Source organism: Corvus kubaryi, unplaced genomic scaffold (assembly GCF_017639235.1).
Source record: "Corvus kubaryi isolate FWS band 111438036 unplaced genomic scaffold, C.kubaryi_AGA036_p1.0 split3-73, whole genome shotgun sequence".
Lineage (NCBI taxonomy): Eukaryota > Metazoa > Chordata > Aves > Passeriformes > Corvidae > Corvus > Corvus kubaryi.
Genome location: NW_024582091.1, coordinates 7,336,783 through 7,349,132, shown reverse-complemented (window position 1 = coordinate 7,349,132; position 12,350 = coordinate 7,336,783). Strand labels below are relative to the sequence as shown.

At 34.5% G+C, this 12,350-nt stretch overlaps 1 protein-coding gene across 1 annotated transcript in view; it reads left to right on the top strand.

Annotated features, from left to right (window-relative positions):
* EYS (eyes shut homolog) overlaps positions 1-12,350 on the top strand; it is an 854,603-nt gene that overhangs the window by 507,161 nt on the left and 335,092 nt on the right. The window lies entirely within an intron of this gene.

Below are 12,350 nucleotides of genomic sequence, written 5' to 3'. Positions count from 1 at the left end.
CAGATAGCATGTATCAGGCATTCTCTTTACAGACAGTTTCAGAATTTTTTGCTTATATACCTCTTCAAAGTGATTACTTCTATAAAAAAAAGCAAGAGTCCTGTTTTGCTTGGATAAACAAGTAACGAGTAAATGAGTTTTAGAGAATGTTGGATTTGGTATACAGAAATCTGTTGGGATTGATTGATTGATTGATTGATTGAACTGCTTGTTCTGCCTTTTCCTTCACAAGAATCACATACTCATCTTCCATTTTTTGATTGATATTGTCTGACTATTTGCCTTCAAAGACCATCTGTTTATAATCATCATTTTCATCACTTATGTTCTTTAAAGAGACAAATATAAACTTGACAAAATGATAAGCTACTGTTAAACAGCTGACAACAGAGAAAGTTCAGCTAATACTGGAGAAAAAACTTCATGATCCATATATGGAGATCTGTCATTGGTGAAGTCAGGGTATTTTCTGTAACATTCAGCAGAGTAGTGTTTCTCAAGAACTACTTTTCACCAATATAGTTAATAGTAGTTCTGAGTTCAAAACACATCTATTCATAAATGTAGGTGAGACCCTTAAAATATTTTTGAAAACAATTGGATCAAGTGTTCTTATATATATCTTCTTCCTACTCCAGGTATAGACTTACTGATGGATACGCTGAAAAGTTGTCATTGTTTGAATCCCCTAATGATGATATCTTGGTTTTATTGGCACAAGTCACATCTGTGCAAACAGAAATTTGTAAAATTTTAGTGACAAACCATTTATTTTTACATACCTGTTATCCTACTCCAAGTTCTGCCTTATACAAGTATATTAGCAATACTGTACTGAGACAAATGACTGCTGTGCATGATAAAGAACTTCTCATGAGTAAGCCCTGTTACCTAGACTTCACAGTACATCTGCAGTGGAGTCAGTTTCTGGCCTTTATCAGCTGGTGTTATCTGTTGAGGTTCTCATTTCTATTCAGAGAACTTTTTGAGGTGGTGGGGTGTTTTTATACAAAGATAAAAGTGTCTGTCAAAGTTGCCAGGTGCTTGAAAGAGATTTATTGTCATCCAGCAGCAGCTGATATGGCACCTGCTGCCATACCTGACACAGATGGCTATTCTTCACATTCTGCCACACAAGCTAATAGATCAATACAGAAGCAGGTTGAAGGCTGCTACAATGCTGACAGGAGATCAGCAACTGAACAGTTTCACCTCACTACAATAGTCTTTTCAGGATTTCAGGTGTTCCTTTCATCACACTTACATATAAACTCAGGAGGTATCTCTATAGCTGTAGTATGTAAGTATAATTAACATTTTTGAATGTAAAATAGGTATAGAGAAAAATGTATATCTCGAGATAAAATTTTTTTGTATGTATTATAATTAACTTGCCATTTCTCATTCCAAAATGAGAAAAATGATGGCTGTGTTTTTTAAAAGCAGTAGTATTTTTAGAACATTACAACATTTCAGAAATAAATTCAGGGAATTAAAAGAACACAGGAAAACCTATGAATTCTGGAATTAAGTATTAGGGAATATTGATTAGTTTGGTCTACATTTTTATACTATATGTTTATAAAACAATATGAATGCCCATAAAGTCAATGAGAGGTATTTTGCTTTTTTTTTTTTGCTTTTCATTCTTTGCTTGGGGACTTGTGTTGGAAAAAATGGCTTTATATCATTGATTTAAATCCCTTAGGGGAAAAAAAAAGTATTCTAGATCAGGAAAGATATGTATAAAGGTGCCAGAAGACAAATAAAACATTTTTGTGGGGTGTAGAATACAATTGTTTTCCTGTGAATGCTTGTCTTTATAGATTTCGTTCTCAGTATGCATACATAAATACACAGACGAAATTTATACTGCCAGAGGTGCCTCCTGATACTGTGCCTGTACTCAAGAGGTCAAGTTGTCTAAGCATACCATTGCGGATTTCCAGCTGATCAAGATATGACCTAAAAGGAATTTTGTTTGGGGTTTGTTGTTGTTGTTGTTTGGGGGGGGTGTTGTGTTTTGATTGGGTTTTATAGTGGGAAAAATAGATGAGGAACAACAATGTATCCCCAAAAGTAATAGCTGCAATTATGTTGATGCGTAAGCAAATCTATGTCTTTTTTATTGGAAGACACAGGACTATTACAAAGTCAAGTGAGAAGTGCTCTTGGATGAGTAAGATCTTTAATACGCTGGTGTATCCATAGTAGAAGAAACGTGTCAAGCTGTTAAACCTGATGTACTCTTCTATACTTACAGACTTAATGTATTTGTTAATAACCTGCATTACTAAAACTTGAGAAAAAATACTGATGACCCACCCATATAATTTATACTCTCTGCAAAATGGTTACTATGTACTTTTCATATATTTTAGGGTAGTTATTATCATCTGGCAATAAGTAGATACATTATAGCAAGTTCTAAGGTAGCTTAGAGTAGCAGGGACCTCTAGAAAAGGACTATGACAGATCAGATATATTTGGCAGAAAAAGACATTCTTTGATCTGGTTTTCAGGTGTGCTTTTCCATTGCCATGCCTTTGCTTGTGGCAAATAATGTTCTGTAAATACATTTATTATTTATATATATATATATTTATAGTTATAGAAATGCTTTCATGTGTCCAGAGGGGATGATCTAAATTCTTAACCTTATGTCTCTTAACACTCTGCAAAGTTTTGTACGACTGTTTCAGTTTCCCATGCTCTGCCAGCAAGTAAGTGCCCAATAAGCAACAATTGACACAACTTGAATGCAGGGAATCAACCTTCCTTCCTTCCTTTGTTCCTTCCTTCCTTCCTTCCTCCCTTCCTCCCTCCCTCCTTTCCTATCCTTCCTATCCTTCCATCCTATCCTTCCTACCCTTCCTTCCTCTCTATCTTTCTTCTCTATCCTTCCTTCCTTCCTCTCTATCCTTCCTCTCTTTCTGCTCTTTCCTTCCTTCCTCTCTTTCCTTCCTTCCTCTCTTTCCCTCTTTTTCCTTCTTTCCTGTGAGGGCAGCCAAGCATTGAAACAGCTTGCCTGGAGAGATTGCAGTTTCCATCCTTGGAGATACTTAGAACTGAACTGGACAATGTCATAAGAAACCTGTTGTAGCTGACTCTACTGTGAGCAGGTGAGGTTAAATTAGATAAACTCCAGAGGTCCCTTCAAACCTCAGTTGTTCTGGGATTCTGTGATGCCCTCTAATTGTTAGGACAGAATGGCCTTTCAGACATTGTTTATAAAAACTCTTAGAATTCTCTGCAAGAATCAAGGTAGTCACCAAGAGTGGGATTCATCTTACCTGTAGTTATCCACTAATTAATCTGTGTAAACTATATCACTGTAGTAAATAAAGAAAAATGGCACCATCTGCTTTAGATGTCTATTCTGGGATAAGATGCAAACTTTTCTCCTTTCCTTAATATATACTATTCTGCTTCTTTGTACTTTTGTTTTTGGCAGAGGAATTGAATATTTCTTTGACTTTTCTGTTTGTGTAGTGTATGTGGATTGTGGAGCTCACAAAAATATTTGAAAGACAAAACCCAGTGGAACCAGATATGAATGTTAACAACACATCTGCTACTACACAGCAGCTAACTAGGTTTACTTTACATACATTAAACAAATACTTTGCTGAAGTGGATTTTCATCCCTTTATTAAGTCACCTACTTTCGCTGCCTAAAATGTGTTCAATATTTCATTATTTCCTTTAAGACTGCCTAACATATGAAATATGTTCTGAAAATATTAATAATACTCAAATTGATAAATGACTGCAAAACTCTTCATATTCAGTATATTTTTGTTTAAAATCTTGCTCTGCAAAATTTCAAATTTTGATTAAGTTATTGGTTAAACATTCCTAGCAGAAAGCAAAACTCAGGGTTTTGGTTTTTTGCACACTGTTTTTCTTCATAATTGTATTGCTTTTTCAGCTTTCTCCTTTATCAAGTTCTATTCAATTATAGCAAAAAGTGTACACTTGGTTTCTAAAAAATGTTGAAACTAAATTATGCCTTTGCTTTCTAGTCATGCTTTATCATATTGAATTTTTTATATTATATTCACTAGATTTGTCATCACTCTCATTATTCCATTATTCATTATTGTCTTTTATCAGTGCTGCCAGAATATTATTTTTTCATCCTATTTTAAGTTCTCTGTTCTCAGTATCTGTAATCATATGCAGTTTTTAAACACATTGTATCTGGTACATCAAGACAGGAATTACTTTTAACATAGTGAAGTTAGTAGCTATGTAGGTTAGCATGGAATTTCATGCAAAGTGAGTGTTTTGAACACTGATCCGTTATTTGTGTTATATTTCTAACTGCTAGAAGCTTGAACTTGGTAACTTTCCAGACCTCTTTCACAAGCAGTCATTTTCCCTAGAGTTCTGGTAAAGAAGATGTAGAAGTGTTAATGCAAGCCTGGCCTGCTTTTGGTTTTATTTAAGTGCAACCTGCTGCCCTGCAGGCAAAAGCATTTTGATAGTCTGTAACTTTTAAGTGTATTTTTTACTCTGATTGCTTTGTGCTCAGACTTCTAAGCAAGCCAGGTATGTAGGAAAATCTGTGGGAATTCTATGTAAATGGCTGTCACAACAAGAAAAAAATTAAAAATAAATTAAACCTTTCATTTTAAAACTACACAATTTGATATTTTCTAGGTTTCTGTATCAAAATGAATTTAAATTCCCTTTTGAGCTGACAACAATCTTCTGCTTTCTAACCATCAAAAGTGTTCTAGTAGTATTTAACTGTCTTCTAGGCTTTGCATTGTCCATCTGCACAGAGGTTCATTTTTCTTGATATTCCCAGCTACATTGAAGGAGAAAGAATCATGACATTGGGAATAAAACTCTTGGCATACCTGCCAATGATAGCAGATGTTGACTTTCAGGTATGGTGTTGACTTTCAGGTATGAGAACAGTATCTGTGCCAGTCAGTAGCTCCTGTCATTTAGAGTTTCAAAGCCAGTGAGATCTATGAGCATCATCTATTCCTGGAACAGAGAAATCCTCAATCGCATCTTCTGTCTTTGAAAAATAGTACTCCAAGAAACTTCCTACAGGCATAGTTACCTTCCTTATGATTGGAAAAAACAAACAGACAAACAAACAAAAACAAACAAATACGAAACAACAATAAAAGGTACATTGACTAGTACAAGTATTTCTGGGTTAGGGAAGTTATTATTTTTCCAGTAATTCAAAAGATTTTCCTTGTTTTTTTTGAATACTATCAACATTCTATGTTAAGATTGATTTAATTTGTAGATTTTTGAACCAACTGAACTGCGTAATATTTGGGCTAACATTCATCAGCATAGCAAATGTAATGTTCTGAAAATATTAAAATATCATTTGTGTAGTGGGTTCTGAGGAGCCTAAAACCATTAGTATTACTTTTCTTTGAAGAATATCAAATAAAATATATGAGGTGTTCCATGCAGCTCACATTTTCCCTTTACATTTTGGAGTGGTTTGTGCAATTACTGAATTAATTATGCTTTGCTCTTAAACCTTATTTTGAATATATTCAAAATAAATCATAATGATCAACTTCTGCAGTTTAAAATAACAAAGGATTTTAGAGTAATGAGAACCTCAGAATAAGTCTTTCTTTTGTTATTTATTCAAAAAACCTATTATTTGGTATAATACGAAAAGCATCTGAAATGTTCTTCTTCAAAGGCACTGTTACATTCCCTGGAGTTAAGTTATCCTTAGGGATGATTTAGCAGCATTCAGGAAGTGTAAACACTGTCAGTTCAGCTTTTCCTTCAGCTTAGTTAAGGAAGTAAAGAGGTTCCTGTATGATTCCCTTGAGCAAGTAACTGCTCACCAGCAGCGGTAAGTTCTGATGGTATCTGGGATCTAACCAAAGAGAGGAGTACAGTAGGAGGGTTTCACTATTGGATTCTAGTGCAAGGTCTCTAGTCCTGTAATTGAAAAACATTGTTCAAAATCTTAGCAAACTTGACCTATACTGAAGTTTAAATAATGTGAATTCCTGCTCAGAAAAAAAAAAAAAAAATCTAATGGAAAATATTTTTTTTTCCTTTGGTCTCTGCTTACATGGACATTACAGTAAAATAGAGGAACTGTTGGCTAACCATTATCTATATAAGTCTTGGTTTTGTTCTCAGTCATATCTGTACAGATGTAAAGAGGCTAGTGTGCTTTGGAAAATAAAAGAAGGGAAAAGAAAATCTTCCAAAATGTTGTGATATGTGTTTTCAATGAAGGGAGTTGTAGGATGGGGAAGGTGAAAAGGAAAAACCATATGACAGATGGATGGGAAACATTGTAGGGTCAGGACAAGACAAAACAAATGTGTACACCATGAGGTAACTGGGGATAGGATATTCAGGACAGCATGTTTAGGAACAAGACTTGAAATAGTACATGTTATTGGCCTGGAGAAAACTAAGGTGCCTATACTCTTCCTGGGTACCCCTCAGCTTCTGACAATGTATCAATCTGAAAAATTTCCATATTTACCCTGGTGGAAGCAAGAGGTAATATCTTCTCACGAGTAGAGCAGTAGCGCTACTACAGTGTGTCATGTTGCCTCACCATTTCACCCTCTCATTACCTCAAATTTTAACAGGCTTGTAGAGTTGTGAGCAACAGTGGGTTCTGCACCTCAGACCTTTGACCAGAGGGTTTGTCTTATTTCAGGTAGCCAGTAAATCTTTATGTGCAGTTATGGAAAACATAAAATGACTTCATAAACCAATCCTATTTTTCTTTTGATGTCACATGGGTCAATTTGTCATAAGGATTAAACTGATTACTCAATACTCTTGAGATAATTGTGCCTGATTAACAGTAAGCTGCCCTGTGACTTGGCTTGGCCTCCAGCAATTTTTCATACATAGCTTTTCTTTTTTCTTCTCAAGAAGAAAAGCACAACACATTTTTCACTATTAGTAAGTACACAATGTGGAGCTGGAGCAATTTCTCTCAAGTCTTTGTTTTCTCAGCTCTGCTTCAGTAATTAGAGGTGCCTTAAATAGCTTTAAATGACTGTTCCTAGCACTGTCTGTTTATGTACAACAGTTGATAAGTGCCTGTTTGCAGAAGAAAAAGGCTATGCCTATTTTCCATATCTAAATAGATCAAAAAATATGCCAAATGAAAAATGTTTTGTTGTTCTTATTGGCTGGAAAAGGCTGCTCCCATCTCAAGTTTTTAACTTAAGCTTTTCAGTCATTATTTTCTGTGTTGTGGGCTAAAAAAAAGAAGATTTAGCTGATCTTGGCATGATTTATTGTAAAAGTTCTTTTTTTTTCTTCCAGGCTGGGCAGGTGCAAGGCTGTTAATCTTTACTTACATCATGATTTGCATTGTAGCAAGTTGTCATATATTCAAATACCAAAGAAATGCTGCAGTTTAAAGTATCACAGGCACTAAATCATATGGCAGTTCAGTCATTGTGTGTATCACAAGCAGGTTTTGCGCTACTAACTCTAAAAAAATAATTTGAGAATGACCATTTAGAACTATTCTCTCTGCAGAATTTATTATCACAGTAATTAAGTCAGGAAAGTTTGGAGGGGATAAAATATGCTGAAGATAGTCACTTTAGAAATATGAGTTCCTATCCAATCTTTCACGATATAAGTAGGAACGAAAGAATCAGAATATTTTTCCTTACACCAAACAGCAATTCTTTTCCAGTGTTGTGCTTCTATCATGGGTAGCACTGTGTCTTTAAATCCTGGAGCCAATTTCTGACCCATCACACAACACGATATTCCAGCTGAATGCTGGACATTTGGTCCAGAAGGATACTGTGAGGGACAGTATGAAAAGCTTTGCTGAAGTCCAAAAAGATTACACCTACTGGCTTCCCTAGATAACTAGGTGAGTTATCCTGTCATAGAAGGAAATCAGGCTTGTTAAGCCAGACTCCCCATTCATGAGACCATGCTGGCCGTGACTGATTACTGTGGTACCCGCCAGGTGTTTTCCAATACTTCCCAGAATAGTACTTTCCATTATTTTAGTGGGCATTGAAGTGAGACTGACAGGCCTGTGTTTTCCAGGGTTCTCCTTCTTGAAAACCAGGACAACATTTGCCAGCTTCCAGTCAACTGGGACCTCTTTGGATTCCAAAGACCACTTGAAAATCATCAATTTTAATGAATTATTTTGAATATATTTATCTTTGTAAATATTAGTAAAAAGAATAGTTTTTTTATTGGTGAGAGGAGTTTAATTGCTTTTATACTTTAACATAGAAACACTCTGAGGGAAGTGGAATTTTAAATGAAAGATAGAATTATTAGTGATATGGAAGAAAATACAGATTTTTTTATACAACTCAATATAAAAAATGAGATACCTTAAACGCTCTTTTAAGAATTAACCTCAGCATGACTGTTTGTATCTGCATTTGATTTGAGGGGTAAGAACTATCCAGTAAACAATTTTTTTTCTCTATTGAAGAGAGAAAAAATGTCTCTGATACTGGACAATCTGATACATGTTTTTTATTCTGAAGGGCATGTTTCAAACTTCATACTACGTAATGCTCTAGTAGTTCCTCTGAAATTTAACCTTGGCACCAGGTGTTTCAGTTATTCTGGTGTTTGTGGCTTCTGCAAACCCTTTGCATACAAGTAGAGTATGTTTCAGACCTTTAGAAAGATCATGACTTCCAAATCTGAAAGACAGTCAGCCTCTGAAAATATAGGACTCTTCCATATGTTGGTCTTTCCAACATGCATTGCATCTGATTAGCCCACCTATCTCTCCATGAGTCCTCATAATATTTGGAAGAGGGAGAATCAGTTTAGACACTCAATCTGTTTAGACACTCAACTGCAGCTTTTAGCTGTGGCTATATGACATCTGGTAAACAAGCTTCACATGCTGACTAGATTTATGTGAATGTGGTTACAACACAGGTTTTTTCAGGCCACAAATATTTATTTTTTATTAAATTTATTTTAGTATTTTTAAATTAAAAATCTTGAATTTCAAAATTAAAGCATATAAATTAAGAATTTCATTGCCAGGATTAGAAATGGACTTCATTTACAATACTTATTTTTTCATTGGTCTATATCAAAAAGCAGTTTGGGAAAGAAGTGATGGGATTTTTTTCCATACCATGCTTTGAAGCAGATAGATCTATTTCTTAAATTACTTCTTAAATTTCTCTTAAATTCTTAAATTAAATTACTCTTAAATTTCTACTTATTTCTTAAATTAATTCTTCTAAGATACATTAATTTTTTCTTCTAGTAATCATTTGCCTTTTATAGTCCACCTTTTTCCTTAACCTCAAATGTACAAAGGAAGTAGATCATCTATCAATGATGCTCTGCTAAGTTACAATCCTGACCACCTCTGAAATTGTGAACCATTAAATCTTACAGTTTTATTTACGACTACTGGACAGCCATCATGTTGAAAGATAGTTTCCTGTTCAAGACTGAAAAATAGAGCCAAGTTCTAGAATACTGACTCATCCAAAATTCCTTAGTTATGGGAGATTTTTTTCACTGTAACCTCACTGGATTTTTTTTCCACATTGAATAGACTGTCTCAAGATCAAGTAAAGAACTGTTAAACTCTGTTATTTATCTTCCATTCACTCAAAGATAGTAGCTTCAGGAATTGTATAAAATAATATGTGATGACAAGGACTTGGCAACATTTCGGAATTTACACTCCTATGTGGTCAATAGTCCAGGCGATGAACCTCAGTAGCTCACATAATTAAGAACATAAGAATTACTTGGTTAGAAATTCAGCCTTCAAACTTTTCTTTAAGATTTAGATTATTCATATTAACAGCATGCTATATGTATTAGAATTGCCAGCTCCTGGTTAAGGAATAAAGCCACCTGAATCCTTCAACCACAGTATGCAGTGAAAGTTGTACCTGAATGCCACCTGAGTATGAAGCACTTCAGTATAAATTCAATGTATTTTCCTTGAGCTGCTTCTACGGACAAAGTGTATATTACATAATGAGTTAGATCATTTGTTTCAGTTATTCTTTCATCAACTAGTATAGCTGATCAGGATTGGGCACTACTGGCATAGAAACTGTGTGCACTGAATTTTGGTTTAGAATGAAACATAACTGCATTTTATGTCTGCTTTATCATCTTTGGGTTTATGTTTGTCTGCCTACTCCAGCTTACATCCCCAAATTACTGCTGGGGTCACAGGAGGGGTCTTTGAGATCATGGGGAAGAAATGGCTGTAGACTCCCTTGTAGTTTAACATCATGCCCTTTCTGTTTCCTATTCTCTTCGAAAGCATACTAACATGCCTGACACAGCAGCACAGTGAAGCACTTGAACAAATAAATTGTTTGGACATCTTGGGACTCAGAAATTCTTGAGTTTTCATAAAATAAAGTGCTGTTGCTTTCCACCTTTTGGATGGAATTTGTGCTTTGGGGTATCTTAACACATATATGAATTTTGAAGTCTTGGAAAATATTGCAAAGTCCAGCATCACAACTTCTGAAAAGAATTCTTTTTATCCTTTCAGTTTTTATAATTACAGTTACATTATATTCTATATTTCTTCTGGACTTTGGAGATCTTTCTTTTTTTGGTTCTTAAATCAGTGAGTCACTAAGTAGTGCTGTGTAACTCTGTAAAATGAATGTCAGAAACATACAGCAGGTAAGTGTAGACAGGACCACGCCTTTAATGCAGTAATAGTTCTTTCCCTTTGCATGTTTTCTTAAGATAGCTAGAACCTCCGTTCTTTATAATTTCTCTACCATATTATAAAATATTTCAGATAGCTGAAAAATAATGATCATAATATACATTCCTAAACTTGTCTCAGTAACTGCTGGGTTGAACCTACTTCATCAGCACTGGTAGGAAAGTTAGTAAAGGCTCAGAAATGAGAGAAAAATATGTACCCATTATTATCTGCTCTTTCTCAACTTTAAATAATGTTGTAGTTAAGTCTCTTGCATTTAAGAATTATGTTTCTTTGTAACCAGTTGACTTCACTAAAATATTTACTTAGACTTGAACATAAATGGAACAACTGTGTGTGAGAGACTTCCATTTAATAGATGAATAAAACATGTCTCGAAAGCACAAGTACAAAAATCAGTACTGATTTTAATTGTTCTGATTATTTACAATATACTTTTAAACTTGCCAGTTCCCATCTAGTAAATAAACAATATTCCCAGAGTGACTTTTTTTTTCTGGGAGTCTCCCATGTAGTAAGCATAAAAAGTTTGTTGGTGCATCCACCCAAGGTAGATGTTGCACTCATTCATTTGGGGTACTTTTAATTTTATATTCAGGTTTCTTGTTTTGGTTTTCTGTGCCTGCTTTGCTCTGGACCATATCCATAACACCAGATATAAGCAATGTTGTGACATGAGCTCTAATGTTAACAATAAGATACTACTTCAATGTCATTAGCAGAATTCTCAGCTGAAAGGGCATTTTTTTTACTCCTCAGTGTTATGATAAGACTACATAATAAATATCTACAAATATTCATGTTTCTGTGGGCATACATTTCATAAGAAAGCAAGTTCTGTGTACAATCCTACAAGCATTTAGGTGTAATGCTTCCTGTCACGAACTTGATTTTGCTGCATGCAAGTTGCAGAATCTAAGCATCAGCTAGCTGTATATGTTTTGTTACACCAATTTTAAAATCTTTGTAGGGTCTAGGAGTTTTTCCTGTGGAAAATGTAGATACTTTCTTTATGTATACTGTATAACAGTCTTACATACATTTTTTTTTCAAGGCCTTGGAGTGGTTAACTAAAAATTGCCTTTATCAAATGTAAGTTTTTTAAATTAGGAAAAAAGGAAAAAACAAAAGAAAATGAAGCTTCAGTGAGTTATCATTAGATAAGGATATTTTAAGTGACTTTTACTGAAGCACCTTCTCTGCTACTTAAAAATCATTACTGTTATTGCTATAGCAACTGCTGAAAGTATCATGCCCCGTTTGCAGCGTAAGCAAGTGTGGGTCATACAAATGATACAGATGTTCTCAGACTTAATTTGTAAAAGCTGTTTAAATAATCACTTCACTGAACTCCAGCACTATAAACATTGTTCTGTATGTTCTAGAACTATTAAAGCTTGTTCTGCTAAATTTTTAATGGATGGTTAATCATTGCTTTTTACTAATTTAAAATTAAAACCTTTCAATACCAACATTTACTGCAGTAAAATAACTGTAGTTATACTAATAAAACGTTACCTTGAGATTGCAAAGTATCCCCCCATAATCAACAAGTTCATTATAAAATTTCTGAATGCTTTTTTTCTGAGTCTTTGCTTTTAGATAATGCCCTACTTGAAAAACTGGTTTGGTTTTGTAGTACTAC